The 6,648-nt window shown below is 49.2% G+C and overlaps 1 pseudogene; it reads right to left on the reverse strand.

The window, feature by feature from the left end:
* Nucleotides 1-37: 37 nt before the first annotated feature.
* On the reverse strand, nt 38-1,303 carry LOC110223485 (glycine amidinotransferase, mitochondrial pseudogene; annotated as a pseudogene).
* Between the last annotated feature and the right edge of the window lie 5,345 nt (nt 1,304-6,648).

Raw genomic sequence — 6,648 nt, forward strand, 5'->3', positions numbered from 1 at the left:
TCAAGCTCAGCAGCCACCACCACTCATCTGGCCAGTTCTAGTTGAAGTAGAATTGCAGGGTGCCACGTCGACAAATATCACAGGTCCAACAATGGAAACCTCCTCCCAGTGAATTGGCATTACAAATATTAACTTTGTCGAAATACCCAGTTTTTCAAACATTTTTTGAATTGGAACTTCATTGGGCATCTACCATAACACATTTTTCATCTAACATTAAGACATTCATGGAGAGCCATTTGGATGACACCCAGAGTGGGTGGTCATCTGGGATGATTGGAGTTAGAGGAGTAACTATAGTCCATCCTGCTTTCTTGAAAAGTTCAATCTGATGATAGTAGGGCCAGTCAGGGTTGGAAAGCACAAGACCAGGTCCAATGATATTGAAGGTGGCATCAACATGCATTGGATTGGGATCTTTAAAGGAGACGATATGCACCCTATAGTCTGGAGCAAGATGCCTACGCATCCACTCGATACCCAGGTAATTAGTTACCTGGCTTCTCTGTGCAAAAATAGCTCTTCCAGCTCAAATGAAGTCAGCAGCATCAAAACATGGCTCATATTCAGTAGTCACAAATTTTCCCTGAGCAGCCAATTTGTGTCTCTCTTCTACAGAGTAGATTGGATAATCCTGGTCATAAAGCTCATCAGCCATTGTTGTCCACTTAGCCCCACAATGGAAATAATCTTTGATAACTGATCTGTATGCTCGATACTCAAAGAAGCATGCACGCCATGCCATGGGAGCTTCAATGATTTCATTTCCAACTACAATCAGAATGTCTCTGGGCACTGCACCATACAAACCTGTAGCCTCAAAATCTAGTGTTTTGTACTTGAAAGGCCAATCAATGGGATCAGGCCTCTTAACAGTCACTCCTTCCATTTTCAAAATATTGCACATTTCTTCAATTTCAGCAACAGCCTTTTTCAGATGCTCCTTGGGAAAGTACTGGCCTCCATGCTGCTGGTAAAATGGCCAATACTTTTCATATGTGTTCGCCTTAACTTCCACAGTGAATGGTAGAACACAGGCATTTTCAGCTCTGCCTACAATCACCTCCTCAGGTGGGTCCCATTCATTGTAGGAGGAGACAGTGCAGTCCTTAGGAACAGGATCTGTGGCCTTGTTATTAGCAGCAAAGGAGTTTCTGGAAGCTGCTGCAGCCTGGGTACTCTGGAAAGTTCACTGCACCCATCCTGTAAAAACTCTTTCAAGCAAAGATCCGATGTAATGCACCTCCTTGGCCCCCCCCCACCCCCACCGGCTTCCGCCGCACAGGCACCAAAGCCGCAGCATGTCCCCGAGGACATCCAGTCCATGATCGTGATGGCCTGCTGGGTCCTGACTGGCTGATTTCTAAGGTTCTAAGGTTCATCCACGCATTGCAGGTATGGGGGATAAGTATGATTACTGGACTACAGAGGGCTCTGTTTGCCCAGTCTGGCCCGGAAGGAGCATAGGAGCCATGGCTCATGTGGAGAGGAAGGAGGAGGTTGCAGGGTCTCTAGGATGCACTTGGTGGGCAGTCTTCTTTGTAGCCTTCTTCCTTCTTCTTAAATGAGCTAGAACCAGGAGGCTTGGCCTGGAGCTCAGTCCAGCCTAAGCTTCACTGAACTAGCATGTAACCTGAACCCTTGATGTCTGCCTGGCAGGGGAAGATGAGGGCCTGGCTCTTGGATCTGACCCAAAGAAGGTAGGGTCACCCTGTGCCTGGAGGCCAGAGCATTGCCCTACTCCTGAGGTTCTGCCTGCCCCCAGATGACCCTGAACTGAGCCCCAAGGGCCTGCCTTGCCTTAGCTCTGAGCCTAGAGAGCAGAAGCCTACACATGTGGAACCGGGCAGATAGAGGTATAGGTGTTTTCATATATTTGAGGAGTCAGGGTCTGCATTGGGGGTATGTGAAGGTTGGGGATATAGAGAGGATCAGTAAGGATAACTAAGAAGTAATGAGATGAGGCCCCTGGGTCACCTCCTCCAGGAAGCCTGTCCTGGATGGCTCAGGTTAGACTGACTAGAATCCTACCTTTCTGAGCTGCACATGGGCTCAAAGAATTTCAGAGCTGGGAGGGCCCTTAGAACACAGGATGTCAGAGCTGAGAGGAACCTCTTTCTATGACAAATGGAAAAACCAAGGCCCTCAGTGTGAGTGGCCTAATCTGTAGCCTTTGATTCTATCCTGTTACCTTGTTCTTTAACTGTCCTCTTTGTGAATCCCCACAGCCTGAGTAGAAGGTCCAGGCATCATCCTGAAGCTCCCTCTTCCCCCAGGCAGTTCATACATTCTGTAGACCTGGGACTTCTTCATTCCTTGTCCCTTCTCCCCTAGTGGGGGGCACTAGTGGGAGTATTCTTCATGTTGGATAGCTCACCTCAAGGAGTGTGTGTGTAAGGAATGGCTGTGTGTATGTCTCTCTGTGTTAGTAGGTGTATTTCCATATGTCTCTGTGTATAACTCCGTGTTTGTGTTTCTGTGTCCAGTGTATGAGTTGTGCACATGTCTGGTGTGTGTATGTGTGTGTCTCAGCACATCTGGTGTGTTTTTTTGTCTGCTGTACATCTGGTAAGTGTTTGTGTGTCTGTGTCTGAGCACACAGCCAGCTGCTACTGAGGACAATTCTCTCTCCCTCTGTCTTTCCCTCTTTCCTCTCTCCCTCAGTCCTCTCTCACCTCTTCTCTCTCCTTGCCTTTTTTCCCTCTCTTCTTATGTCTTCTCTTCTCCTCTCCTCTCCTCTCCTCTTCCTCTTTTCTCTCTCCCTTCTCTCCTTTTTCCTCTCTTTTCTCCCTGTCTTCTCTCACTCTTTCCCCTCTCTTCTCTAACTCCTCTCTTGTTCTTTCTTCCTCTATCCTCTCTCCCTCTGTTCTCTCCTGTTCCTTTTCTATTCTCTCCCTCTCTTTTTCCCTCTCTCCATCTGTCCTCTCTCCCTATCTTTTCTCTCTTTTCTTTCCTTTTTCCCTTTCTCTCTTCCTGTTTTCTTCCTTTTCTCCTTTTCCCCTCTCTTCTTTCCTTGTTTTCTCCTCCTCCTCCTCCTCCTCCTCCTCCTCCTCCTCCTCCTCCTCCTCCTCCTCTTCTTCTTCTTCTTCTTCTTCTTCTTCTTCTTCTCTTCTTCTTCTTCTTCTCTCTCTCTCTTCTCTCTCTCTCTCTCTCTCTCTCTCCTCTCTCTCCTCTCCTCTCTCTCTCTCTCTCTCTCTCCCCCCTCCACCTCCCTCTGCCCTCTCTTCCGTCTGCCCCCTCCTCTCTTCTCTCTCCTTTCTCCCACTCGCGCTCTCTCTCTTTTTCTCCTTTCCTTGGGGCGGCTCCGCTCCTAGGGCCCCCGGGATGCCCGGGGGCGGAGCTGGAGCGGAGCCCAGAGCTGAGCCAAGACGGCCCCTCCTCCTCCTTTTCCTCCTCCTCCTCTTTCTCTTCCTCCTAACCCCTCCCCATCCTGTTTAAAAGTCCAGATGCCGTCTGGGTCAGTCCAGATGCTCCCTGGGCCGTCAACTACCCAACTCGGAGACCCCTTGGTGCGGCGCCGCCTGGCCCCGGAGAGCAGGTGAGCGCTGTCCCAGCGCCGCCGCAAGCAGGCTGAATTCTTGGCGCCTCCTTCCCTGTGGTGCTGGGAGACGGACGGAGTGAGGGAAGGAAGGTCCACCCCACCGCTCCACCGTCGCAACAGGTGGGTCAAAAAGATTGAACTCCTTATTCCGGATTGGGGTGGGAATGGGGGAGGGAGGAGATCCCTTGGCCCCCCTCCCAGACTTGACAATGTCCCCACCTGTCAGCAGATGTCTCCTCAGACGACTTCAGTCCCAAGCACTGCCTTCATTCTCCAAGAGTGGGATGGATTTGGGCTAGACGGAAGGGAAGGACTTCTTTCCACTTTTCAGATGGGAACACTGAGGTCCTGGCTCCTAAGCTGGAGATGGAGATTCTAGTAAACACTAGGATGGGAAAGATGTCTTTCTGCTTGGTCCTGTGACCTTTGCTTCTACTGAACTTGGCTTAGAAGGGGTGCTCAAGCTGATGCAAAGAGATGGGTCCTGGCTGGTAGCATGATTCAGTATGTGACCCCTGGTCCTGGCCTCAGTTTCCTTATCTGTAAAACAAATGGCTCCTATAAAATGATCTCTGAGGTCCCTTCTTCCTCAGGGCCCCTCTAGCTCTCGTGTTTTTTGTTATATTATGTCATGTTATGTCATTTAGTTATGTTTAGTCATATTTTTAGTTATCTCTCTTGGGCTTTAAGATACGCAAGGAAAGTGTGTGCCCTCTCTGCAGTACACTCCTCTTCCTTGAGCTCAAAGAAGCCCCCCAAAGTGTGTATGTGGGCTGCTGGACTGATCCCTCTAAACTGGCCTGGTTCTCAGTGACTCAAGCTCCATGCCAGACAACCCTACGAGTGCAGATGGTGTGAACCATGTTTGACAGATGAGAGAAACGGGACATACAGAAGTCAAGGAATTTAGAATCACAGGATTTTAAAGCTGGGAGGGATCTTCATGCTGATTTGTCCAACTCCTTCATTTGACAGATGGAGAAACAAGACCAGAGAGGTTAAAAGAATTGTCCAGAGTCTCTGAGTGGCATGTGGCAGATCGAGGGAAAGTGGGGGGTGTGGCTGTACTCCAGTGTTTGGACTCTAGATCCAGGGCTATTTCCATCATACCATGCTGTTCTCTTAAGGACCCTCCCAGGTCTGAGATCTTGGGTTCTAAGGGTGTCTCCTACTGCTGTGTTCTAAGGATCTTTACAGCTCTGACCTCCCATGTTCTAAGAGCCTCCCCAGCTCTGACCTCCCATGTTCTAAGAGCCTCCCCAGCTCTGACCTCCCATGTTCTAAGAGCCTCCCTAGCTCTGAGCTCCTCAGCTCTGACCTCCTATGTTCTAAGAATTTCCCCAGCTCTGACCTCTCATGTTCTAAGAATCTCCCCAACTCTGATTTCCCATGTTCTAGAGCCTTCCCAGCTCTCCCATCTTAGATCTAAGGGCATCCCCTGCTCTAGGGTTCTAATGAGATCTGAGTATTTCTAAGTCTTTTGGCACTAATCCCCTTCTCTGTCCTCTGGCTGTCTCTTTGTCCCTCTCTCTTCCTACTCCTGAGGAATAGCTCAGGAAGTGAAGATGATGTGAGGATGCCTGGGGATCCCCATCTCCAACCCTGATTTCTAATGAGGGGTGTGTGTGTGTGTGTGTGTGTGTGTGTGTGTGTGTGTGTGTGTGGTGTTTCAGCTCAGACTGTTGTCTAAGAGCCTGGTTTATAATTATACTTCTAGGCTGTCTTCTGAGCCTGTCTCTACTTTTTAACCTTACCTGCTGTGCCTCCCTGCCTCCCCTCTTCTCATCCAATCCCAGGCTCCTACTCTCAGAGAATGGTCAGGAATCCTACTCTGTCTCCCTTCAACCCACCCCTCCCCTGAGACAAATTGGACCTCAGGAAGTTGGGCAGGGGATGAGATTCTCTGTAGAACACTTTGCTTTCCCCACAACCTCTGGTTAAGGGGGCCCAGGCTGGGGCAGCTTTTGGACAGGAAGCCTACAAGGGATGATTGGACTGTCACTAAGAAAACTGGTTTTGGGGTTACAAGCTGGGCTTTGGTGGTGCTGGTACTAACTTCCCTTCTCTGCCTCAGGCTCCTTCTCTGTAAAACAAAGGGCTTGGACTAGAGGGTTTCTAAGGCCGCTCACATCTGCATTTCTTTTTTTTTTTTAATTAATTTATTTTGACTTATCAATAATCACTTCCATATGCTTTTGAGTTTAAGATTTTTCTCCCCCTCCCTCCCCACCACCCTTCTCAAGACAGCACATAATCTGATATAGGCTATACATTTACATTCCTATTAAACATATTTTCACGTTAGTGATGTTTGTAAGGAAGAATTAGAACCAATAGGAAGAACCACTGGAAAGAAGGAAACAAAACAAAAGGGAAGAAAAAAATTAGCAAATAGTATGCTTGGATCTGCATTCACGTCTGCATTTCTGTAACACGTCTTTTGCTCCCTGAACCTGGGTCTTCCTTTTTCTAAGTCTCTATTTCCTCCTTTTTAAAAATGAGGAGGGCAAAATAAAGACTGCTCCTGGGGCTCCTGGAAGGGCCCTTCCTTACCCTATTTGCTGCTCAGTTTGAGACAAGCTGATCTTCCACTTGGACTAGAAGGAGGGTTTTAGGGGAGGAAAGGAAACTTTCCTGGAGAACCAGAAAAAGGTCCCTTTGGCAGGAACTTCAGAGACAGAAGGTCATGGCTGGTGAGGGCCCTTAGAACACAGGATGTCAGAAGTGGGAGGGCCCTTAGAACACAGGATGTCAGAGCTGGGAGGGCACTTAGAGCATAGGATGTCAGAGCTGGGAGGGCCCTTAGAACACAGGATATCAGAACTGGGAGGGCCCATAGATCACAGAGTGTTAGATCTGGGAGGGCCTTTAGAACACAGGATGTCAGAACTGGGAGGGCCCATAGATCACAGAGTGTCAGAGCTGGGAGGGCCCTTAGAGCACAGGATGTCAGAGCTGGGAGGGCCCTTAGAGCACAGGATGTCAGAGCTGGGAGGGCCCTTAGAGCACAGGATGTCAGAAGTGGGAGGGCCCTTAGAGCACAGGATGTCAGAGTTGGGAGGGCCCTTAGAGCACAGGATGTCAGAGCTGGGAGGGCCCTTAGAGCA

The sequence above is a fragment of the Phascolarctos cinereus genome, unplaced genomic scaffold (assembly GCF_003287225.1).
Source record: "Phascolarctos cinereus isolate Bilbo 61053 unplaced genomic scaffold, phaCin_HiC Scaffold_4;HRSCAF=312, whole genome shotgun sequence".
NCBI lineage: Eukaryota > Metazoa > Chordata > Mammalia > Diprotodontia > Phascolarctidae > Phascolarctos > Phascolarctos cinereus.